The sequence below is a fragment of the Ranitomeya imitator genome, chromosome 6 (assembly GCF_032444005.1).
Source record: "Ranitomeya imitator isolate aRanImi1 chromosome 6, aRanImi1.pri, whole genome shotgun sequence".
Taxonomy (NCBI): domain Eukaryota; kingdom Metazoa; phylum Chordata; class Amphibia; order Anura; family Dendrobatidae; genus Ranitomeya; species Ranitomeya imitator.
This window is the reverse complement of record NC_091287.1, coordinates 4702103-4729457: the sequence shown is the minus strand read 5'-3', so window position 1 is coordinate 4729457 and position 27355 is coordinate 4702103. Positions and strand designations below refer to the sequence as shown.

General features: G+C 46.7%; 1 protein-coding gene across 2 annotated transcripts in view; it reads right to left on the bottom strand.

Moving 5' to 3' along the window:
* LOC138641592 (5-beta-cholestane-3-alpha,7-alpha-diol 12-alpha-hydroxylase-like) overlaps nt 1–12965 on the bottom strand; it is a 34080-nt gene extending 21115 nt beyond the window's left edge. Inside the window, exon 1 of one of the 2 annotated variants that reach the window (XM_069729085.1) lies at nt 12916–12965. The gene's annotated coding sequence lies outside the window, so the exon portion shown is untranslated. Of the gene's footprint in view, nt 1–9034; nt 9092–12915 lie in introns of those variants that run through there. The other variant, XM_069729084.1, reaches the window with a different exon arrangement.
* Between the last annotated feature and the right edge of the window lie 14390 nt (nt 12966–27355).

Genomic DNA, 27355 nt, shown 5'->3' with positions numbered 1-27355 from the left:
ATACCGTCCTGTACATTGTCCTACAGACCCCTAATAATACCGCCATACAATGCACTCATAGTGCCACCAGAATGTGCAAATACCAGGGGTGACTAATGCCTGAATATACCGTCCTGTATACTGTCCTATAGTGCCCTAACAATACCGCCATACAGTGCACTCATAGAGCCACCAGAATGTACAAATACCAGGGGTGACTAATGCCTGAATATACCATCCTGTATACTGTCCTATTGTGCCCTAATAATACTGCCATACAGTGCACTCATAGTGCCTCCAGAATGTACAAATACCAGGGATGACTAATGCCTGAATATACCGTCCTGTATACTGTCCTATAGTGCCCTAATAATACCGCCATACAGTGCACTCATAGAGCCACCAGAATGTACAAATACCAGGGGTGACTAATGCCTGAATATACCGTCCTGTACACTGTCCTATAGTGCCCTAATAATACCGCCATACAGTGCACTCATAGAGCCACCAGAATGTACAAATACCAGGGGTGACTAATGCCTGAATATACCATCCTGTATACTGTCCTATAGTGCCCTAATAATACCGCCATACAGTGCACTCATAGAGCCACCAGAATGTACAAATACCAGGGGTGACTAATGCCTGAATATACCATCCTGTATACTGTCCTATAGTGCCCTAATAATACTGCCATACAGTGCACTCATAGTGCCTCCAGAATGTACAAATACCAGGGATGACTAATGCCTGAATATACCGTCCTGTATACTGTCCTATAGTGCCCTAATAATACCGCCATACAGAGCACTCATAGAGCCACCAGAATGTACAAATACCAGGGGTGACTAATGCCTGAATATACCGTCCTGTATACTGTCCTATAGTGCCCTAATAATACCGCCATACAGTGCACTCATAGTGCCACCAGAATGTACAAATACCAGGGGTGACTAATGCCTGAATATACCGTCCTGTATACTGTCCTATAGTGCCCTAATAATACCGCCATACAGAGCACTCATAGAGCCACCAGAATGTACAAATACCAGGGGTGACTAATGCCTGAATATACCGTCCTGTATACTGTCCTATAGTGCCCTAATAATACCGCCATACAGTGCACTCATAGTGCCACCAGAATGTACAAATACCAGGGGTGACTAATGCCTGAATATACCGTCCTGTATACTGTCCTATAGTGCCCTAATAATACCGCCATACAGTGCACTCATAGTGCCTCCAGAATGTACAAATACCAGGGGTGACTAATGCCTGAGTATACTGTCTTGTATACTGTCCTATAGTGCCCTAATAATACTGCCATACAGTGCACTCATAGTGCCTCCAGAATGTACAAATACCAGGGGTGACTAATGCCTGAATATACCGTCCTGTACACTGTCCTATAGTGCCCTAATAATACTGCCATACAGTGCACTCATAGAGCCACCAGAATGTACAAAAACCAGGGGTGACTAATGCCTGAATATACCGTCCTGTACACTGTCCTATAGTGCCCTAATAATACTGCCATACAGTGCACTCATAGTGCCTCCAGAATGTACAAATACCAGGGATGACTAATGCCTGAATATACCGTCCTGTATACTGTCCTATAGTGTCCTAATGATACCGCCATACAGTGCACTCATAGAGCCACCAGAATGTACAAATACCAGGGGTGACTAATGCCTGAATATACCGTCCTGTATACTGTCCTATAGTGCCCTAATGATACCGCCATACAGTGCACTCATAGTGCCTCCAGAATGTACAAATACCAGGGGTGACTAATGCCTGAATATACCGTCCTGTACACTGTCCTATAGTGCCCTAATAATACTGCCATACAGTGCTCTCATAGTGCCTCCAGAATGTACAAATACCAGGGGTGACTAATGCCTGAATATACCGTCCTGTACACTGTCCTATAGTGCCCTAATAATACCGCCATACAGTGCACTCATAGTGCCACCAGAATGTACAAATACCAGGGGTGACTAATGCCTGAGTATACCGTCCTGTATACTGTCCTATAGTGCCCTAATAATACTGCCATACAGTGCACTCATAGTGCCTCCAGAATGTACAAATACCAGGGATGACTAATGCCTGAATATACCGTCCTGTATACTGTCCTATAGTGCCCTAATGATACCGCCATACAGTGCACTCATAGAGCCACCAGAATGTACAAATACCAGGGGTGACTAATGCCTGAATATACCGTCCTGTATACTGTCCTATAGTGCCCTAATGATACCGCCATACAGTGCACTCATAGTGCCTCCAGAATGTACAAATACCAGGGATGACTAATGCCTGAATATACCGTCCTGTACACTGTCCTATAGTGCCCTAATAATACCGCCATACAGTGCACTCATAGTGCCACCAGAATGTACAAATACCAGGGATGACTAATGCCTGAATATACCGTCCTGTACACTGTCCTATAGTGCCCTAATGATACCGCCATACAGTGCACTCATAGTGCCTCCAGAATGTACAAATACCAGGGATGACTAATGCCTGAATATACCGTCCTGTACACTGTCCTATAGTGCCCTAATAATACTGCCATACAGTGCACTCATAGTGTCAGCAGAATGTACAAATACCAGGGGTGACTAATGCCTGAATATACCGTCCTGTACACTGTCCTATAGTGCCCTAATAATACCGCCATACAGTGCACTCATAGTGCCACCAGAATGTACAAATACCAGGGGTGACTAATGCCTGAGTATACCGTCCTGTATACTGTCCTATAGTGCCCTAATAATACTGCCATACAGTGCACTCATAGAGCCACCAGAATGTACAAATACCAGGGGTGACTAATGCCTGAATATACCGTCCTGTACACTGTCCTATAGTGCCCTAATAATACCGCCATACAGTGCACTCATAGTGCCTCCAGAATGTACAAATACCAGGGGTGACTAATGCCTGAGTATACTGTCCTGTATACTGTCCTATAGTGCCCTAATAATACTGCCATACAGTGCACTCATAGAGCCACCAGAATGTACAAATACCAGGGGTGACTAATGCCTGAATATACCGTCCTGTATACTGTCCTATAGTGCCCTAATGATACCGCTATACAGTGCACTCATAGTGCCTCCAGAATGTACAAATACCAGGGGTGACTAATGCCTGAATATACCGTCCTGTACACTGTCCTATAGTGCCCTAATAATACCGCCATACAGTGCACTCATAGTGCCACCAGAATGTACAAATACCAGGGGTGACTAATGCCTGAGTATACCGTCCTGTATACTGTCCTATAGTGCCCTAATAATACTGCCATACAGTGCACTCATAGTGCCTCCAGAATGTACAAATACCAGGGGTGACTAATGCCTGAATATACCGTCCTGTATACTGTCCTATAGTGCCCTAATGATACCGCCATACAGTGCACTCATAGAGCCACCAGAATGTACAAATACCAGGGGTGACTAATGCCTGAATATACCGTCCTGTATACTGTCCTATAGTGCCCTAATGATACCGCCATACAGTGCACTCATAGTGCCTCCAGAATGTACAAATACCAGGGGTGACTAATGCCTGAGTATACCGTCCTGTATACTGTCCTATAGTGCCCTAATAATACTGCCATACAGTGCACTCATAGAGCCTCCAGAGTGTACAAATACCAGGGGTGACTAATGCCTGAATATACCGTCCTGTATACTGTCCTATAGTGCCCTAATAATACCGCCATACAGTGCACTCATAGTGCCTCCAGAATGTACAAATACCAGGGGTGACTAATGCCTGAGTATACTGTCCTGTATACTGTCCTATAGTGCCCTAATGATACCGCCATACAGTGCACTCATAGTGCCACCAGAATGTGCAAATACCAGGGGTGACTAATGCCTGAATATACCGTCCTGTACACTGTCCTATAGTGCCCTAATAATACTGCCATACAGTGCACTCATAGTGCCTCCAGAATGTACAAATACCAGGGATGACTAATGCCTGAATATACCGTCCTGTATACTGTCCTATAGTGCCCTAATGATACCGCCATACAGTGCACTCATAGAGCCACCAGAATGTACAAATACCAGGGGTGACTAATGCCTGAATATACCGTCCTGTACACTGTCCTATAGTGCCCTAATAATACTGCCATACAGTGCACTCATAGTGCCTCCAGAATGTACAAATACCAGGGATGACTAATGCCTGAATATACCGTCCTGTATACTGTCCTATAGTGCCCTAATGATACCGCCATACAGTGCACTCATAGAGCCTCCAGAATGTACAAATACCAGGGGTGACTAATGCCTGAGTATACCATCCTGTATACTGTCCTATAGTGCCCTAATAATACCGCCATACAGTGCACTCATAGTGCCTCCAGAATGTACAAATACCAGGGGTGACTAATGCCTGAATATACCGTCCTGTACACTGTCCTATAGTGCCCTAATAATACCGCCATACAGTGCACTCATAGTGCCACCAGAATGTACAAATACCAGGGGTGACTAATGCCTGAGTATACCGTCCTGTAAACTGTCCTATAGTGCCCTAATAATACTGCCATACAGTGCACTCATAGTGCCTCCAGAATGTACAAATACCAGGGATGACTAATGCCTGAATATACCGTCCTGTATACTGTCCTATAGTGCCCTAATGATACCGCCATACAGTGCACTCATAGAGCCACCAGAATGTACAAATACCAGGGGTGACTAATGCCTGAATATACCGTCCTGTATACTGTCCTATAGTGCCCTAATGATACCGCCATACAGTGCACTCATAGTGCCTCCAGAATGTACAAATACCAGGGGTGACTAATGCCTGAGTATACCGTCCTGTATACTGTCCTATAGTGCCCTAATAATACTGCCATACAGTGCACTCATAGAGCCACCAGAATGTACAAATACCAGGGGTGACTAATGCCTGAATATACCGTCCTGTACACTGTCCTATAGTGCCCTAATAATACCGCCATACAGTGCACTCATAGTGCCTCCAGAATGTACAAATACCAGGGGTGACTAATGCCTGAGTATACTGTCCTGTATACTGTCCTATAGTGCCCTAATGATACCGCCATACAGTGCACTCATAGTGCCACCAGAATGTGCAAATACCAGGGGTGACTAATGCCTGAATATACCGTCCTGTACACTGTCCTATAGTGCCCTAATAATACCGCCATACAGTGCACTCATAGTGCCACCAGAATGTACAAATACCAGGGGTGACTAATGCCTGAGTATACCGTCCTGTATACTGTCCTATAGTGCCCTAATAATACTGCCATACAGTGCACTCATAGAGCCACCAGAATGTACAAATACCAGGGGTGACTAATGCCTGAATATACCGTCCTGTACACTGTCCTATAGTGCCCTAATAATACCGCCATACAGTGCACTCATAGTGCCACCAGAATGTACAAATACCAGGGGTGACTAATGCCTGAATATACCGTCCTGTACACTGTCCTATAGTGCCCTAATAATACCGCCATACAGTGCACTCATAGTGCCACCAGAATGTACAAATACCAGGGGTGACTAATGCCTGAGTATACCGTCCTGTATACTGTCCTATAGTGCCCTAATAATACTGCCATACAGTGCACTCATAGAGCCACCAGAATGTACAAATACCAGGGGTGACTAATGCCTGAGTATACTGTCCTGTATACTGTCCTATAGTGCCCTAATGATACCGCCATACAGTGCACTCATAGTGCCACCAGAATGTGCAAATACCAGGGGTGACTAATGCCTGAATATACCGTCCTGTACACTGTCCTATAGTGCCCTAATAATACCGCCATACAGTGCACTCATAGTGCCACCAGAATGTACAAATACCAGGGGTGACTAATGCCTGAGTATACCGTCCTGTATACTGTCCTATAGTGCCCTAATAATACTGCCATACAGTGCACTCATAGAGCCACCAGAATGTACAAATACCAGGGGTGACTAATGCCTGAATATACCGTCCTGTACACTGTCCTATAGTGCCCTAATAATACCGCCATACAGTGCACTCATAGTGCCACCAGAATGTACAAATACCAGGGGTGACTAATGCCTGAATATACCGTCCTGTACACTGTCCTATAGTGCCCTAATAATACCGCCATACAGTGCACTCATAGTGCCACCAGAATGTACAAATACCAGGGGTGACTAATGCCTGAGTATACCGTCCTGTATACTGTCCTATAGTGCCCTAATAATACTGCCATACAGTGCACTCATAGTGCCTCCAGAATGTACAAATACCAGGGATGACTAATGCCTGAATATACCGTCCTGTATACTGTCCTATAGTGCCCTAATGATACCGCCATACAGTGCACTCATAGAGCCACCAGAATGTACAAATACCAGGGGTGACTAATGCCTGAATATACCGTCCTGTATACTGTCCTATAGTGCCCTAATGATACCGCCATACAGTGCACTCATAGTGCCTCCAGAATGTACAAATACCAGGGGTGACTAATGCCTGAGTATACCGTCCTGTATACTGTCCTATAGTGCCCTAATAATACTGCCATACAGTGCACTCATAGAGCCACCAGAATGTACAAATACCAGGGGTGACTAATGCCTGAATATACTGTCCTGTACACTGTCCTATAGTGCCCTAATAATACCGCCATACAGTGCACTCATAGTGCCTCCAGAATGTACAAATACCAGGGGTGACTAATGCCTGAGTATACCGTCCTGTATACTGTCCTATAGTGCCCTAATGATACCGCCATACAGTGCACTCATAGTGCCACCAGAATGTGCAAATACCAGGGGTGACTAATGCCTGAATATACCGTCCTGTACACTGTCCTATAGTGCCCTAATGATACCGCCATACAGTGCACTCATAGTGCCTCCAGAATGTACAAATACCAGGGGTGACTAATGCCTGAATATACCGTCCTGTACACTGTCCTATAGTGCCCTAATAATACCGCCATACAGTGCACTCATAGTGCCACCAGAATGTACAAATACCAGGGGTGACTAATGCCTGAATATACCGTCCTGTATACTGTCCTATAGTGCCCTAATGATACCGCCATACAGTGCACTCATAGAGCCACCAGAATGTACAAATACCAGGGGTGACTAATGCCTGAATATACCGTCCTGTATACTGTCCTATAGTGCCCTAATGATACCGCCATACAGTGCACTCATAGTGCCTCCAGAATGTACAAATACCAGGGATGACTAATGCCTGAATATACCGTCCTGTATACTGTCCTATAGTGCCCTAATGATACCGCCATACAGTGCACTCATAGAGCCACCAGAATGTACAAATACCAGGGGTGACTAATGCCTGAATATACCGTCCTGTATACTGTCCTATAGTGCCCTAATGATACCGCCATACAGTGCACTCATAGTGCCTCCAGAATGTACAAATACCAGGGGTGACTAATGCCTGAGTATACCGTCCTGTATACTGTCCTATAGTGCCCTAATAATACTGCCATACAGTGCACTCATAGAGCCACCAGAATGTACAAATACCAGGGGTGACTAATGCCTGAATATACCGTCCTGTACACTGTCCTATAGTGCCCTAATAATACCGCCATACAGTGCACTCAAAGTGCCACCAGAATGTACAAATACCAGGGGTGACTAATGCCTGAATATACCGTCCTGTATACTGTCCTATAGTGCCCTAATGATACCGCCATACAGTGCACTCATAGAGCCACCAGAATGTACAAATACCAGGGGTGACTAATGCCTGAATATACCGTCCTGTATACTGTCCTATAGTGCCCTAATGATACCGCCATACAGTGCACTCATAGTGCCTCCAGAATGTACAAATACCAGGGATGACTAATGCCTGAATATACCGTCCTGTATACTGTCCTATAGTGCCCTAATGATACCGCCATACAGTGCACTCATAGAGCCACCAGAATGTACAAATACCAGGGGTGACTAATGCCTGAGTATACCGTCCTGTATACTGTCCTATAGTGCCCTAATAATACTGCCATACAGTGCACTCATAGTGCCACCAGAATGTACAAATACCAGGGGTGACTAATGCCTGAATATACCATCCTGTATACTGTCCTATAGTGCCCTAATAATACCGCCATACAGTGCACTCATAGTGCCTCCAGAATGTACAAATACCAGGGGTGACTAATTCCTGAATATACCGTCCTGTATACTGTCCTATAGTGCCCTAATGATACCGCCATACAGTGCACTCATAGTGCCTCCAGAATGTACAAATACCAGGGGTGACTAATGCCTGAATATACCGTCCTGTATACTGTCCTATAGTGCCCTAATAATACCGCCATACAGTGCACTCATAGTGCCACCAGAATGTACAAATACCAGGGGTGACTAATGCCTGAATATACCATCCTGTATACTGTCCTATAGTGCCCTAATAATACCGCCATACAGTGCACTCATAGTGCCTCCAGAATGTACAAATACCAGGGGTGACTAATTCCTGAATATACCGTCCTGTATACTGTCCTATAGTGCCCTAATGATACCGCCATACAGTGCACTCATAGAGCCACCAGAATGTACAAATACCAGGGGTGACTAATGCCTGAATATACCGTCCTGTACACTGTCCTATAGTGCCCTAATAATACCGCCATACAGTGCACTCATAGTGCCACCAGAATGTACAAATACCAGGGGTGACTAATGCCTGAATATACCGTCCTGTACACTGTCCTATAGTGCCCTAATAATACCGCCATACAGTGCACTCATAGAGCCACCAGAATGTACAAATACCAGGGGTGACTAATGCCTGAATATACCGTCCTGTACACTGTCCTATAGTGCCCTAATAATACCGCCATACAGTGCACTCATAGTGCCTCCAGAATGTACAAATACCAGGGGTGACTAATGCCTGAATATACCGTCCTGTATACTGTCCTATAGTGCCCTAATAAAACCGCCATCCTGTCTCTGCTGTTACAGTGTGTCAGGCTCAGTCTGGGGCTCTGCTCGCTGGCTCCGCTCACCTCTGCTCTCCGGTTTGCTCCCCTTTGCTCTGAGCCTCTGGTGCTGCAGATCCTGTATTTCAGCCCCGTCCCGCCTCCTTGTATCATCTCTGTGGGATTAACCCCTGCACTGCCACGTCACATGACAGCATTGTTTAGATATATTGTATGTGAGATTAGATAGTGTATTTATTTACTCACTTATACAGCGCTATTGATTCCACAGCTTTACAGACATTATCATCGCTGTTCCCACTGGGACTGACAATGTACATTCCCTATCAGCCTCTGGAGCGTGGGAGGAAAGGGGAGAACCCGGAGGAAACCCCAGCAAACATGGGGAGAACATACAAACATGGAGGAAACCCCAGCAAACATGGAAGAAACCCCAGCAAACATGGAGGAAACCCCAGCAAACACGGAGGGAACATACAAACATGGAGCAAACCCCAGCAAACATGGAAGAAACCCCAGCAAACATGGAGGAAACCCCAGCAAACACGGAGGGAACATACAAACATGGAGCAAACCCCAGCAAACACAGAAGAAACCCCATCAAATACGGAGGAAATCCCAGCAAACATGGAGGGAACATAGAAACACGGAGGAAACCCCAGCAAACATGGAGGAAACCCCAGCAAACATGGAGGAAACCCCAGCAAACATGGAGGAAACCCCAGCAAACATGGAGCAAACCCCAGCAAACATGGAAGAAACCCCAGCAAACATGGATGTAACCCCAGCAAACACGGAGGGAACATACAAACATGGAGCAAACCCCAGCAAACACAGAAGAAACCCCATCAAATACGGAGGAAATCCCAGCAAACATGGAGGGAACATAGAAACACGGAGGAAACCCCAGCAAACATGGAGGAAACCCCAGCAAACATGGAGGAAACCCCAGCAAACATGGAGGAAACCACAGCAAACAGAGAAGAAACCCCAGCAAACACAGAAGAAACCCCAGCAAACACGGAAGAAACCCCAGCAAACATGGAGGAAACCCCAGCAAACATGGAGGAAACCCCAGCAAACATGGAGGAAACCCCAGCAAACACGGAAGAAACCCCAGCAAACATGGAGGAAACCCCAGCAAACAGAGAAGAAACCCCAGCAAACACAGAAGAAACCCCAGCAAACATGGAGGAAACCCCAGCAAACACGGAGGAAACCCCAGCAAACTCCTTGCAGATGTCGTCCTTGGTAGGATTTGAACCCAGGACCCCAGCGCTACAAGGCTGCTGTGCTATCCACTGAGCCACCGTGCTGCCCAGTGTATGTGAGGTTAGTGTGGAGGTTTCTAGTGTTAGAGGGGCTCTATGGTAATTGTGAGGGGCTGTATAAGAGGGGTCTCTATTGTTATTGATTAATGGGGCATAAGATGAAGGGGTTTGTGTTGTAACAGGAGAGGTTATTACATCGAGGGATATAGATGGTGGAGCTACGGGGGCAGGGAGCTCTTTGTTAGGTTAGATCAGAGGTTAGAAGAAGGTGGGGCTATATAGCTATGGGCGGAGCAGATAAATGCTGGCTCCGCCCCTGAGGAGACAGAGGAGTTGCTGTGGAGCAAGAGAAGACATTGCCCTGAACTCCTGGAACAGCAGGACAACCCCCACAAATCAGAACTGTCCTGTGGGATCCAGGATGCTTTGGAGCTGTGTAACAACCCCCAAAACATGGCAGTGGTTGAGGCCAATCATATAATAACCCCCCAAATCATAGCAGTGGTACAGGCCAGTCATATAATAATGTCAGAAAACATGGCAGTTGTCATGTCCCATGACTTAAGAATCATACAGTATTGTGTTGTTGTTGTTGTTGTTGTGTTGCTATGCAATGAGGTTTACCCCTCTTTAGAGGTTGACCCTCCCTCTCTCCCTGTCTGTCAGCCCCCAACTGTGTGCTTTAGCTTGGCTGGTTGTAAAAAATTATTTTTTTAAATAATTTCAAAAATCAGAGTGAGGTCCCCTCTATTCTTGATAACCTGCCTTGCTGAAGCTGAGGGTTGCAGCCCCCAGCTGTCAGTTTTGTCTGGCTGGTTATCAAATATACAAGGGAACCCACGCCATTTTTTTTTATTATTTATTTACAGCGCAGGAGCTGCTGATGAATACTCCCATCCTCCGCTCCTGCTCTCAATTTTATTAGCGGCAGCAGGTGCCGGCTGATGGGAGCAGTAGTCCCATCAGTTGACGCCAGTGACCGGAGGTAAACTTTATACCTTCATTCACAGCTGTGCACTCACGTTGCCTTTTGATTGCAGCTTGCTTATGCAGATCCATTGTGCCTGTGATATACAATGGCTGGCGGGAGGACTGCACGGTCGGATGAAGAATGTATAGAGTTTAATCTACAGTCCAGTGAGGATGCAAAACCCAAGCTCACATGGAAGTTTAGCAAAAACCCTGAAGTGTGAAACATTAACTTTCTTGTAATCAAATTTAAGGCAAAAATGAATGTGTCACATCACCACCAGCTCTAGGACAACTGTGTTCAATTTATGAGGTTTATACCAAAAAGGCGCAGGAGTATAATACAACTCTGAAGAAACTTAATACGCAGAATTCTTTTGCACAATTACAAAGTTTCCAGCAACTTAATTGTGAGTGAGGCCGCACAACACGTAATATTAAGTCAGAGACAAGAATTGCACAAGATGTCATCTCGCATTTCTGGGTTCACCAAGCAGTCAAAGCAATCATCTAAGTAAGCAATCATCTGCTTTCACACATCAGTTTTTTGCTGTCAGGCTGAATCCAGCGAATTTTGAAAAAAAACGGAGAGAGACAGAGATTAAAACATGCTCAGTTTTAAGAACCGGAATACGGTGCTGCCGGATTCAGTCATTTTACGGATCCTGTGCCATAGGCTTCCATTATAGCAAATGCTGGACGCCGCCGTCCGTTGCTGTCCGGTTTTTCGACCGACACAAAAAATGTTACTATGTCCGTTTTTCTCCGGCAAAAAACGGATGAAACGTGAGGCAATCCGTCGCTAATACAAGTCTATGAGAAAAAATGGATCCGGCAGCAACTTTTGCCGGATCTGTTTTTTTCAAAATTCGCCAGATTTAGCCTGACGCCAAAAAAACTGATGGGTGAAAGCAGCCTTAGTCACGCTCTTAAAAATAGTAATCTCTCAATGAGGAGCTTATAAGGGCAGGTGCAGAAGCAGAGGCTACTAAGATGCGAGCGGCCTTACCACAAAAGATGAATGCGTTAAAATCGAGTGCAGTGCGCAAAAACGCAGAGTTGGTAGTGAATGCAGCGTGCGAAAGAGCAGAAATAGAGACTCTAGAGAAGGAATGCAGCAGACCGCAGTCATTGCAAGGCTCAGGTCCTGGAACAACTACCAGTGGAAGTCACAGAGACAGCATCAGTTTAATGGATGCAGACGAAGGGGATTTAACTATATCCCACTTCCCAGTTCTGGTTTGGAACTTGCAGCTCTCTGGCGTCCCCCTTACCCTCAGGTCAGACAGGCTACTGCACCTAGGATAATTAGTCGCCAGAAAGGCTGCCTTACTTTGTACTGGCTAATGGGCACGCTGCAGCAAGGGCGATATAACTACTCCCACTCAGGCGGGAACAATTATTATCAACGCCGTGCATTGCTACCAGGTTCCCCAAACGCACAGGAGAAGTCCGCTGCCACCAGCTCCGATTCCTTAATTAATAACGGGTCCAGAGCCAACCCAAATTAGTAGCGTAATTCACTTCAGAGGATGTGACAGTACGTTATAGAGCAAGAAGAAAAGAAGCTAGTAATTTTATATATTTTGCTCCAAAATGGTAGGCAGTGTTTACAAAAGGGTAAAATGATATTATAAAAGAGGATAAGTATCGTATGTACAAACAATTACAAATAAAAAGGGATTAAAGTTGAAAAAAAACACTTACTGTTCAGGGGCAAGCATCAAAATGCATTGGAGCAGCTTGCAGAGCTGCTGTTAGCTCTCTTCCTGGGCAACGACTGACTCATAACCCAGCAGGTTTCAGATATACCCTGTGGTCATGACATCACTGAGTGGGCAGAGCTATGGAATGCACTCTTCTTTTCTCAGAGGGACTCAGAGTTGTGGAACATTCATATCCACCGTAGCTCCAGGATGCAACCTCATATAGCGACGATGGAATTACCATTGATCTTGTTTTGCGGCGAGCATTCTATTAAGACCAAACAGGACCTGGCTATGCACCGCGAGTAAGCAGTAATTAGTTTCTCGGATACCAAGGGTACAGGAAATTGGAAAACACACTGGGTGATGGCCCGGCCGATGCACATACCAAATATATAACTTTCATATCTCTGTCACTAATTGGGGTCAAGTTATGCCTTACTATTAAGTTTGTACACGAACAAAAGATCACATGGTTTCAGACAAAAGACTGGTTTTCTGCACACTCCTGCATTGGAGAGGGAGGGGGGGCAGAGTCCCACACTGAAGTTTCACATTACAGCTGTATTGTCAGCAGGGAACAAGAGCTGGAAGGAAGGGGGGTCAGAAAGCCTGCAGCGTGTGTCTGCTCAGCTGTAATGGATGTAGCAGAGCTCAGTGTGCGTGGTTATAGACAATCAAATATATCATATTCCTGACAACCGAGAACTTAGTAAGACCAGTCTCACAAGGTTCGATGATCAACCTGAGAACTATAGAGGTTGGAAATATGTCTTCAGATCCGTAATTAGTGACATCGGCATCACTGCTGCTGAAGAGCTGGATAGAGCAGGGCAAGAGACTCGGATCTGCTCACATTAGTAATCTGGCAGCTGGCCCTCTGGCTTCTGAAGAGCTGGATCTCCTGATCAGATGATCGGGCCACAATCCACAGAGCAGGTCAAGAGACTCGGATCTGCCCACATCAGTAATCTGGCGGCTGGTCTCATTGCTGCTAAAGAGCTGGATCTCCTGATCAGGTGTTGGGGCCACAATCCACAGAGCGGGCCAAGAGACTCGGATCTGCCCACATCAGTAATCTGGCGGCTGGTCTCATTGCTGCTAAAGAGCTGGATCTCCTGATCAGGTGTTGGGGCCACAATCCACAGAGCGGGCCAAGAGACTCGGATCTGCCCACATCAGTAATCTGGCGGCTGGTCTCATTGCTGCTAAAGAGCTGGATCTCCTGATCAGGTGCTCGGGCCACAATCCACAGAGCAGGCCAAGAGACTCGGATCTGCCCACATCAGTAATCTGGCAGCTGGCCTCATTGCTGCTAAAGAGCTGGATCTCCTGATCAGGTGCTCGGGCCACAATCCACAGAGCGGGCCAAGAGACTCGGATCTGCTCACATCAGTAAACTAGCAGATGGCCTCATGGCTGCTGAAGAGCTGGATCTCCTGATCAGGTGCTCGGGCCACAATCCACAGAGCGGGCCAAGAGACTCGGATCTGCCCACATCAGTAATCTGGCAGCTGGCCTCATTGCTGCTAAAGAGCTGGATCTCCTGATCAGGTGCTCGAGCCACAATCCACAGAGCGGGCCAAGAGACTCGGATCTGCTCACATTAGTAATCTGGCAGCTGGCCTCATGGCTGCTGAAGAGCTGGATCTCCTGATCAGGTGATCGGGCCACAATCCACAGAGCGGGCCAAGAGACTCGGATCTGCCCACATCAGTAATCTGGCAGCTGGCCTCATTGCTGCTAAAGAGCTGGATCTCCTGATCAGGTGCTCGGGCCACAATCCACAGAGCGGGCCAAGAGACTCGGATCTGCCCACATTAGTAATCTGGCGGCTGGCCTCATGGCTGCTGACGAGCTGGATCTCCTGATCAGGTGTTTGGGCCACAATCCACAGAGCGGGTGAAGAGCGTCAGGCTTTGGTGGTCCTGAAGCCATACAGAATGCACTGCTTAAGTGACTACAGGATTTTCCAAAAATGTCCAGTAAGGACAGTTCAAAACTAAGAGCTCAGTGGCCTCCTCTTAGAGCTCCTCCTGGCCAAGGCAGGCACGCACCGACCTGGCCTCAACTACCGGGACACTGCTCGTAGGGAACCCAATAATCTCCAATCTTCCATACAATATTGTTGGAATAATCCTTATTATTGTACTGTATACAGTATATTGCATCACCTACTATTTACTACTGTGTAATGGTGATGAGTTTCCATCTCCAGCAGTGGTGTTATATTGCCAGTTAGACATTGTTGAAAAAAATAAAACACAGGAGTTTCCTGTTCACACTGTGTGTGTAGCTAGAGCAAAGTTTACTTTCACTTTACAAGCTGACAGACAAGATGCTAAGATCCTAAGCTATAAGAAATACCAGTTGTAAATTGTGTTATCAACAACAGTATACTAAGAAGAGGAGCAAAGATAGCCACCAGCAGCAACTCAGTGAAGTTCACTGTGCCAAATCTAACCAGAACTACCAATCCACGAGATTCAAGGTAAAGATACTGCTGATAAGAGAAGGTACTGTACATGGAAATACACATAAGAGTCTAGACCTGACCCACTACCAGAAGAATGGGTAGAGAAGGATCAAAAAGCACAAAGCACTATCTCCCTCAGTATAGATGATCAGATTGTGCATGTATGTAAATGTGAAACTGCAATAGAAATGTGGGAACAGCTGCAGACAGTGCATGAAAGGAAAAATCTCAGCAATAAGCTCTATTTAATGAGAAAGCTGTATCTAAGCTAAATAAGGGGAAAGATATGCAGGATTACACAAGAAACACTCTAGAAATTGTGGATATCCTGGAAGATCTACTACTAAGCCGTCTGCTAGAAAGCTATGACACACTTGTAACTGCTCTAGATGCATGTCCGAATAATGAGCTTACATTGGAGTATGTCACAGGAAAGCTTGTAGATGAGTGTAAGTGGAAGACAGAAAGTGTAAGCAGAAATGGGATATCCAAAGAAGAAATCCCAAGATCTACCCAAAAATAAAAGTAATTTGAAGGAAACACGTGAGTGTTTTGTCTGCAAGAAATCAGGGCACTGACATTAAATATTTTTAGAAAGAGGACATCAAAAAACAATTACTATAAATTCCCCTTAAAATCTTAAAAATACCCATATTTGCCAAAAAACAATACAAAATAGTATTAAAAACATAATAACTAGAATGTTTCCAATCTGGGGATTCTATTGGGGTGAAGGTAAAGGTGATTCTGTAGGATCTTACCTTAGTATTGATCCCTGCCTGAACCGCGGAAGATGGAACCCCAGGGTCACAACAGTGGTCCCTCCGCTCGTCATCGGCTCACCCTAGTAATCCCATACCTGTCTGTCAATAGGGAATAAAATTATCAAAAATAAGAAGGGTTAACCTAGTCAGGAAAAAGAAAGAGGCAAATCCGAAAGACCTCTATAACAGGTCTTCTACTCCAAGTCTGAGAGACCAGAATCTGTCAGTGTGTCCCTCATTCATTGTGATACAAATCCTTGTACAATGAAGCACAGACGTTTACACAATCCTGAATACCATCTCTCCGATAAAACCAGATATGGTGTATTCACATTGACTGCTAGTCATAAGGATGTTTCTCCTCTCTGTCATGTCAGTGTGATCAATGCCATTGACGTTTTGTTGCATTCATTTGCAGAGAATTGTGAGATATTTCTTTCCATGATCCATGTCAGTTCTTTTTCTCTAGATGCCATCCTTCATGTTCCTTGGTATGTAATTAACCTGTGCCCCCCCTTCACTTCTTTTTTTTCCTTTTCATATTTTAATTATAATAATGAAAAGTCATGTTTTAATATTATATACCATGGCAGATGCTGGATTTTTTCCTCTATGTTGCTCTATGCCCAGTTGCCGGTATGGAGTCCATGCACCGCAGTCTGTTGATGGAGGCATTCTTTTCCACACTTGGTGAGCTGAATTTCCCCCTTTTCCTTTCCCCATTTCTGTGTTTTGACTAGAGGGACAGGCAGTGACAAAATCTGCAATAACTTTGCACAACGATGGCCACCAATATTGTTGGAAGATGAGGAGAGACGTCTTCTTCTGTCCGGCATGGCCAGCCAACTTAGATGAATGACCCTAGAGAAGGACCCACTTCCTATTAGGTTCAGCAACATTAGTCTTTCCGGAGGGGAGACAAGACCAATCCAATGGAGTAACTGTAAAAATTTTGGAGGGCTCATTGTGATTGGGCTCCTCTTCCTGGTCGGAAGACTAGAGTGTCCGCCTTGACGTTCTCATCTGCTGGCTGAAAATGGAGTGTGAAATTGAAGCGGGTGAAGAATAGAGAACACCTTGCTTGTCGTGGGTTAAGTCGCAGTGCAGATTGCAGATATGCAACATTCTTGTAGAGTAATTGCCTTCTGGAGCAGAAAAGATCTTGGAAAAGAAGCTGCAGGTCACTATGCGACCGGCAGAAGACTTCTGAGTAAGATCTCCTCAGTCCCCTGAAGAAGCATCCACCTCCAGAAAGAACTGCTTGTTATTATCCGGACGATGCAGCACAGTAGCTGAGGAAAAGGCCTGTTTTAAAGACACAAAGGCGATCTCTGCCTCTGGAGTCCATATCTTAGGATTGGCCCCTTGCAGGTCAGGTCAGAAATATGAGCAGTCCGAGAGGAGAAATGTGGAATAAACTGGCGGTAATGGTTCACGAATCCGAGAAACCGCTGGATGACTTTCAGGCTGTCTGAAAGGGGTCACCTTAATACGGCGAAAAAACTCCTTGCTATCCATTTTTAAGCTTATCTCGGAGATGATGTACCCAAGAAACAGGAGAGAGGTCTACTCGAAGACGCACTTTTCATGCACTCCGAACATCCCTTCACTGTGAAGGCATATCGGGAGAGAACACCAAGATGTCTACGTATATTACAACACATGGGAAGAGAAGGCTCCGGAAGATGTCATTCACCAGTTCTTGAAAGACGTAGAGGCATTACAGAGTTTAAAGGGCATTACCCGATCCTCATAATGGCCATGTCAGGTATATAAGGCCGTCTTCCATTGATCTCCTTGACGAATAAGGATCAGGTTGTATGCCCTGCTAAGGTCGAGCTTCGTGAACACTTGGTAACTCTTAAGTCGATAGAACAACAGAGGGTACTTATTCTTGACAGTGATTTGAGACCTCTGTATTCGATACATGATTGCAGAGAACCGCCCATGTTCTTCACAGAAAAGAAACCTGCTCAAGATTAACTGATAAATCCCCTGACAACGTTCACTATACAGTGAACCTTGTGGGAATAAAAGGACTAGAAATAGGAAAAACCCAATGTGGCTAAACAAAGAAGTAAGACAGGCAATTAACAGTAAAAAGAAAGCATTTGCACTACTAAAGCAGGATGGCACCATTGAAGCTCTAAAAAACTATAGGGAGAAAAATACTTTATCTAAAAAACTAATTAAAGCTGCCAAAAAGGAAACAGAGAAGCACATTGCTAAGGAGAGTAAAACTAATCCCAAACTGTTCTTCAACTATATCAATAGTAAAAGAATAAAAACTGAAAATGTAGGCCCCTTAAAAAATAGTGAGGAAAGAATGGTTGTAGATGACGAGGAAAAAGCTAACATATTAAACACCTTCTTCTCCACGGTATTCACGGTGGAAAATGAAATGCTAGGTGAAATCCCAAGAAACAATGAAAACCCTATATTAAGGGTCACCAATCTAACCCAAGAAGAGGTGCAAAACCGGCTAAATAAGATTAAAATAGATAAATCTCCGGGTCCGGATGGCATACACCCACGAGTACTAAGAGAACTAAGTAATGTAATAGATAAACCATTATTTCTTATTTTTAGTGACTCTATAGCGACAGGGTCTGTTCCGCAGGACTGGCGCATAGCAAATGTGGTGCCAATATTCAAAAAGGGCTCTAAAAGTGAACCTGGAAATTATAGGCCAGTAAGTCTAACCTCTATTGTTGGTAAAATATTTGAAGGGTTTCTGAGGGATGTTATTCTGGATTATCTCAATGAGAATAACTGTTTAACTCCATATCAGCATGGGTTTATGAGAAATCGCTCCTGTCAAACCAATCTAATCAGTTTTTATGAAGAGGTAAGCTATAGGCTGGACCACGGTGAGTCATTGGACGTGGTATATCTCGATTTTTCCAAAGCGTTTGATACCGTGCCGCACAAGAGGTTGGTACACAAAATGAGAATGCTTGGTCTGGGGGAAAATGTGTGTAAATGGGTTAGTAACTGGCTAAGTGATAGAAAGCAGAGGGTGGTTATAAATGGTATAGTCTCTAACTGGGTCGCTGTGACCAGTGGGGTACCGCAGGGGTCAGTATTGGGACCTGTTCTCTTCAACATATTCATTAATGATCTGGTAGAAGGTTTACACAGTAAAATATCGATATTTGCAGATGATACAAAACTATGTAAAGCAGTTAATACAAGAGAAGATAGTATTCTGCTACAGATGGATCTGGATAAGTTGGAAACTTGGGCTGAAAGGTGGCAGATGAGGTTTAACAATGATAAATGTAAGGTTATACACATGGGAAGAGGGAATCAATATCACCATTACACACTGAACGGGAAACCACTGGGTAAATCTGACAGGGAGAAGGACTTGGGGATCCTAGTTAATGATAAACTTACCTGGAGCAGCCAGTGCCAGGCAGCAGCTGCCAAGGCAAACAGGATCATGGGGTGCATTAAAAGAGGTCTGGATACACATGATGAGAGCATTATACTGCCTCTGTACAAATCCCTAGTTAGACCGCACATGGAGTACTGTGTCCAGTTTTGGGCACCGGTGCTCAGGAAGGATATAATGGAACTAGAGAGAGTACAAAGGAGGGCAACAAAATTAATAAAGGGGATGGGAGAACTACAATACCCAGATAGATTAGCGAAATTAGGATTATTTAGTCTAGAAAAAAGACGACTGAGGGGCGATCTAATAACCATGTATAAGTATATAAGGGGACAATACAAATATCTCGCTGAGGATCTGTTTATACCAAGGAAGGTGACGGGCACAAGGGGGCATTCTTTGCGTCTGGAGGAGAGAAGGTTTTTCCACCAACATAGAAGAGGATTCTTTACTGTTAGGGCAGTGAGAATCTGGAATTGCTTGCCTGAGGAGGTGGTGATGGCGAACTCAGTCGAGGGGTTCAAGAGAGGCCTGGATGTCTTCCTGGAGCAGAACAATATTGTATCATACAATTATTAGGTTCTGTAGAAGGACGTAGATCTGCGTACTTATTTATTATGATGGAATATAGGCTGAACTGGATGGACAAATGTCTTTTTTCGGCCTTACTAACTATGTTACTATGTTACTATGTTACTTCAATACACTCGGACATGGCACCTGAGGCAGGGGATATATTCAGCACCATGAGGGAGACGTGCCTGGTAGGAGGTCAATAGGACAGTGATACGGTCTATGAGGTGGTAGAGCCTCAACCTCCTTTTTATCAAACACGTCAGCATACGTCCTGTGTGCAGCAGGCAAGTCAGGTAAATAAGATGGAGAAGCTGGAGGTTGAGCAGGATGAATGGGAAGTAAACATCTCTTGTGGCACTCCTGGCCCCAGCGGAGTACTTCTCTGGATCTCCAATCCAAGACTGGTACATGTTTTCGCAGCCATAGCAGACCTAGGAGCAGAGGGTGAGACATACATAGAGATTAACCTTCTCTGAGTGTAGGTTTCCTACTCTGAGTCCTACAGGCTCGGTCACGAATAGCATGGTTTCAGAAAGGGGTTTTAAATCCACGGAAGAAATTACCAATGGATCGTGAAGACGTTGGATTGAAATCTGATATTGTTCCACTATGGCCTGTTGAATGAGGTTACCGGCGGAACTGGAGTCAAGGTAGACTTGACAAAATGGATGCTGCCACAAGACATGGATACTGACAGAGTCAGTGATGGAGAGGAGTGATTTTCACCCAGGGTGTCCTCTTCAACAAACTCTGGGTTCAGGCGTTTCCTGGTCTCTTCGGGCAGGAGCAGATTGCATGCTCAATACTGCCTCAGTAGAATCAACTTCCCTGAGACCGGCGTACCTAGTGACAATGCTGGGTCATCTTCACCTGGTCTACCTGCATGGACTCAGGAGAGCGTTCCATAGCTGAGGTTTGCTGCATGACCGGTCTTTGAAAGGTAGGAGCCTTGCGCACAGGTCTTCTCTGGCGGTTCACCTCCCTGGAACGCTCCTAAAACCTGATGTCTGTCCTTGTTAATACTGACTCCAGGTCATCCAGTGAGGTGGGTATATCACGACTGGCCAGCTCATCCTTGAATCGTCCCGACAGGCCTTCCCAGAAGGTGGCAACCAGTGCCTCATTATTCCAGGTGAGTTCAGACAACAGGGTGCGGAAACGTACAGAGTACTGGCTCACTGAATGGTTTCCCTGGTGCAGTCGGAGGAGAGAAGATGCTACTGAGGACACTGAGCCAGGCTCCTCGAAGACTTTACAGAAGGCCTCTAGAAAGTAGTGGTGGTTTGACTCTAGGGGATCCTTTTCTCCTATAGGGGGTTAAGCTACACCAAAGCCTCGCCAGTGAGGTGGGACATAATGAAGGCCACCTTAGCCCGATCTGAGGCAAACTGATGAGCCAACAGTTCGAAATGTAGCGTGCGCTGATTAATGAACCCCCGACATAGAGCAGGGTCACCACCATAACGTGGAGGAGCAGACAGACCGGGTCCAAAGCTAGTTACATACAGTAGCTCGCAGATTGTTGGGGCACATCGGATGCTGTTACAGCTCGGGAAGATGCGTATGCGGCTGGAGTTGTTAGCATGTCTAGACAGGTGTTAACTGTTTGCAGGTAGGTTACAATTTTGTCCTGTTGGTCTTTCTGGCGGGAGACCTCCAAGTACAAGTCAGAAATGGAGGAAACCTGAGAGCCAGCGGATTCTATGCAAACTGTGCAAACTGTAACGGACTACGTGGTGGAACCATTATGCTGTGATCTGAGGAGAGCCTGGAGGGACACGACAAGATGCCTCATTAAGTCCGACCTCGGATACACGGTGGCTAGTGACGGAACCAGAACTGACCCCTGGGACAAGAGGTGGGAACGTCAAGGAATGGTATATTTAGCAAGTATTGGCTGGCACGGCTGGTATAGTGCCTGGCACGACAGACATGCAGGCAGGTACTGACCGTCACAACTGGTATCTTGGCAGGCGGGCACGGCTGATAGGCAGGCGCGGCTGATAGACGGTCTGGCAGCCGGGCTTGGCTGATAGGCATGGGCACGGATGATAGGCTGGCAGGCATGGCTGATAGACAGGTGGGCACAGCTGATAGACGGTCAGGCAGGAGGGCATGGCTGATAGGTAAGCAGGCACGGCTGATAGGCCGGCACGGCTGATAGGCCGGCACGGCTGATAGACGGTCTGGCAGGCGGGCTTGGCTGATAGGCATCGGCTCGGATGATAGGCTGGCAGGCATGGCTGATAGACAGGTGGGCACAGCTGATAGACGGTCAGGCAGGTGGGCATGGCTGATAGGTAAGCAGGCACGGCTGATAGGCAGGCACGGCTGATAGACTGGCAGGAATGGCTAATAGGCAGGCGGGCACAACTGATAGGCAGGTTGACGTACAGGACAGGTATACTGGGATATGAGCACTGGCACCTGAGAACTAGCAGGCGTGTTATAAACAAACTGCAACGTTGCACAGACACCTCCATGCAGGCACCTCATGCAGGTGGAGGTGCCTTAAATAGTGCTTGTGTCCCAGCCATTGGCTGGGGACACTTTAGGATGGTGTGCTTATGTCCCCTTTAAGAAGGAGGGAGCATACCCCGGACATCAGGAGGAGAGGAGGGAGGAAGTGTGGGACCACGGTGTTGAGTGTGTCAGCGTCTCTGCTGGGGAATGGAGGCAGAGGGCAGAGAAGACGGCGCTACACATTTTCCATAACACTTTACATTTTAGTTATTATTTTCTTTTTCAGCACTTACTGCTCCCATAACAGGACTTGGACCTGGGATCCTGAGGTCGCATTGATAACACCTAGCACTACTTATGTATTACAGGGCATCAACTCCACTGTCATTGTTGACGGCGGCTCCTGTGAGATCTGAATGGCTGAGGGATATGGCAGACAAGAATGGCATTATCAGGCCTCTCGGTTGCCATAGCAATGTTACAGTCACACCTGTCAGCAGTATCCGTGGGATTAATGTGTTGGGATCAGCACTATGTCCGGTCCCCACACACATCGCAGGGCGCAGCTGTGTATAACAGCCGCCTACTCCATCGCACAGGCACAACTCCCGAGCCTGTACCAACCACCAGACATAACTGATGATGGACTTCACCTGCAATCTGGACTTGCAGTTATGCCCATCTGCAAGAAGGGCCCAGTATAGCGCCATCTATTGTCCTCTCATTATATTCCATAACAAGCTGTTGTATTCGCCCCTTCTCCATTAGTCATGTCCTCCGCTGGGCAGTGCTGTCCGCTCAGGAGTCCTGGTCAGTGATGGGCCCTCAGAAATCTCTTCAGATGATGTCTTCCATCTTTGTGAGTGCCGGATGTCTTTCACTGTCGTGCACGAATGTCATGTCTCCTTCTACTGCATCATCCGATTACTGGCTCCCCCTCTGGGGGGTGAAAGGCTTGTTCCCCAATCGAGGCCTCATGTATGTGGGTAACACCCCAGGTAACCTATTGTTACAGTGATGTTGCCTTCCTTTCGGGGAGGGCGATACCATGCTTGGAGGCAAGGAGGATTCCCTTTATCAGGTAAGCACCTACATGCAACACATTCTGAATCTGGGCCACAAGGGGGAGCTGTGAACCCAGATTTAGGGGAGCTTCCCCAACTTTATGTATTCTGGTCTGGAGGATGAGTTAGTTGGTCCAGGGAGACCAAGTCAGACAGTTGTTGAGAGAAAGTGGAGGAGAACCAAGAGTGGAGCCAGGAGTGTGCTGCAGCTCCAGGAATGGAAGATAACCTAAAGGGTTGTAATGTAGTGAGCATTGGAGGAAAGGAGCACAGGAGAAGAAAGGAGTTTAGAGGGGAACTGTGACTGGGCACCCTCTGAGCTGAAGCGCAGGAATGGAGCATCGGGAGCCCGAGGCTGTGTTGTACTCCAGGTCGCACAGCAGAACTGGAGGACAAAGGACTTTATGTAACTTGTCCGCACCCACACCTGAAGGTGAAGCAGTACACGAAGAGCCCAGGTCATGATAGAGACCCTATAAAAAGGCTCACTGCCCACCATACAGGTATCTGTCCCTGGACAGGAGAGAGGACTTTGTCAGGGAGCCACAGGCAGTAAGGACCTTGCATATGAGTGGAGCACCCTACCAGGGAAGCGGGGTACTTGGTACCGGGTCCGGTCTTAAAGGGGATGTCACGGTGGCTGCAACCCGCTCCGTGGCCCTGGGTGCCCAATTAAAGGGAAAAGTCTTTAATAGGGTTTGTAATGTCTATGTTATTATTATTATTATTATTATTATTTATTGTTATAGCGCCATTTATTCCATGGCGCTTTACATGTGAGGAGGGGTATACATAATGAAAACAAGTACAATAATCTTAAACAATACAAGTCATAACTGGTACAGGAGGAATGAGGACCCTGCCCGCGAGGGCTCACAATCTACAAGGGATGGGTGAGAATACAGTAGGTGAGGGTAGAGATGGTCATGCAGCGGTTTGGTCGATCGGTGGTAGCTGCAGGTTGTAGGCTTGTCTGAAGAGGTGGGTCTTCAGGTTCTTTTTGAAGGTTTCGATGGTAGGCGAGAGTCTGATGTGTTGTGGTAGAGGATTCCAGAGTAGGGGTGATACGCGAGAGAAATCTTGTATACGATTGTGGGAAGAGGAGATAAGAGGGGAGTAGAGTAGGAGATCTTGTGAGGATCGGAGGTTGCGGGTAGGTAAGTACCGGGAGACGAGGTCACAGATGTATGGAGGAGACAGGTTGTGGATGGCTTTGTACGTCATGGTTAGGGTTTTGTAGTGGAGTCTCTGGGCAATGGGGAGCCAGTGAAGGGATTGACAGAGGGGAGAGGCCGGGGAATAGCGGGGGGACAGGTGGATTAGTCGGGCAGCAGAGTTTAGAATAGATTGGAGAGGTGCGAGAGTGTTAGTGGGGAGGCCACAGAGCAGGAGGTTGCAGTAGTCAAGGCGAGAGATGATGAGGGCATGGACTAGGGTTTTTGCAGATTCATGGTTGAGGAATGAACGGATTCGTGAAATATTTTTGAGTTGCAGTCGGCAGGAAGTGGAAAGGGATGTTCGTGATGCCACCTGTGGTTCTCGGTCAGTAGGGACCGACGCCGCTTAAAGGGGTCCTCTGGGGTGATGGTAGGGCGGCTAGATGGTGAAGCTTCCCACAGGTGAAGCGGGGTACCCAGGGCTTCCCAAGTGTATGGCACCGATGATGTGGTGGTTGATATAGTAAAGAACAAGGACACAGGTTTGCAGTCTTTACCTGGTTTATTGATGTTGGTAGTAGTAGTCCTCCGTCCAGGGTGCCAGGTGCAGGGTAGCTGTGGTCTGGCCGGCTTGGAGGCATTAAGAGGTTCCTCTCCCAGGTGAGGTCTGTAACCCTTTCCTACTAGCGTTGTTGAGATGGTTAGGTCCCTGCCGCTGTTTACAGGGTCTCTTTCATGACCCGGGCTCTAAAGTTACAGTCCTATGCCTTCCGGTTCTGCTAAGTATCCTAGAGTCCCACTATAGCCTCGGGCTCCCGGTACCCGGTTCCTGCGCTCTGGCTCCCAGGGTGTCCTTCCGCTGTTCCCCTGCTGAGCCTCTTCCTCCTCTGTGCTTCTTCCCTCTAAGCTTCGCCACAATTCAACTCTTTCAGTAATCCTCTTTCCAGGGGTTGCAGCTCTCTCGTGGCTGCTCGGCCCCTACGTCTGCTCCAGATGTCCTTCTGCTCTTCTCCCCACTACTGCTCCCTTGGTCTCCCTGGACCAACTGTCTGACTCCTCCTTCAGACCAGGATACATAAAAAGTATTGAAGGTCCCCTGAGTCCAGGTCCTGAGCTCCCCCTCCTGGCCTAGATTCAGATGTGCTGAATGTGAGTACCTTACCTGATAGAATCTCCCTTGCCTCCAAGCGTGATATCACCCTCCCCGAAAGGAAGGCAACATCACTGCAACAACCGGTTACCTGGTGTGTTGCACGAGCGCAAGCAGGAAGGCTTACGGACCTCACCTGGGAGAGGAATCTACCTTTGCCTCCAGGCCGGCTGGACCACGTCACCACCTGTTGCTGGTACCCTGGACTGTGGCCTGATTTGACCAGTAAACCAGGTAAAGACGTTACATCCCTGTGTCCGCCATTTTTTTGACGGCATCCACCACAACATCCTTGCCATACACCTTGGGAGCCCTGGGGACCCTGCTTCACCTGTGGGAAGCGTCAGCATCTTTGCTGCAGTAACATCACCCCAGAGGACCCCTTTAAGCAGCGTCAGTCCCCTCTGACTAAGAACCACAAGTGGCGTCACAAACTTATACCACTTTACCAATTCCCCTTAAGTACCTTTCCCTTTTACTTGAGTGCCCAGGGCCACCAACCAAGTCGCAGCCACTGTGACCACCCCTTTAATCGTGACCAGACCTTGTACCGAGTATCCCCACTGCCCAGGCGGGCGAATCATATGCTGGCATGTGGCAGAGACATGCACGAGGTTCTCTTTTGTATCTGATTCCTGTTCTGTCCCATCACGGGGGTAACACTGTCCCTAGGAGTAATGCCGTCACCAGAAGAAACGCTGTCCCAGGATAAACTCTGTCATCAGGAGAAACAATGCCATCAGAGTTAATGCCGTCTCTGGGAGTAACGCTGTTATCAAGAGAAAACCTGTCACCAGGAGTAACACTGTCATCAAGAGAAACGCTTTCATCAGGAGTAGCGCTGTCATCTAGAGAAACCCTGTCATCAGGAGTAACGCTGTCATAAGGAGAAACAAACTCACTAGGATAAACATTGTGTGACAAAGTTACTGACAAAGTGCTGGAGGGGATATACGTTTCACTGAGGCTATTAGCTTCAGTGATTTGAAACCCAGAAGTTTGCTCCAGCACTCAATGTGTTGAGAGGGGTTAATTGGCCATAGTAAGGGTTGGGTTTTTGTGGACAACCATAGAGCGGGTGAGAGGTTGTCCACCCTGTCCTTGAAGCGATGGCCGGGGGAGCACCACGGTGCAGGAAGACTACTGTACACAAGATGAGGTGCGAACAACAAAGGATAGATTTATTGGAAGGCAAGGAATGAAGTGAATGAGGAAGATGCAAACAGGGGTATACAATGGCAAAAGACAATTTACAGGAGTTATAAACTTTATCTTTTCCGTAAAATAGCACTGTGCTCCAACTGTTCCAGACTCAAAATATGTCTAACAAGCAAATGTAAACAATAAACCAGTGATGATGCTACTCTACGTATAACCTCCCTGGCCTTTACTAC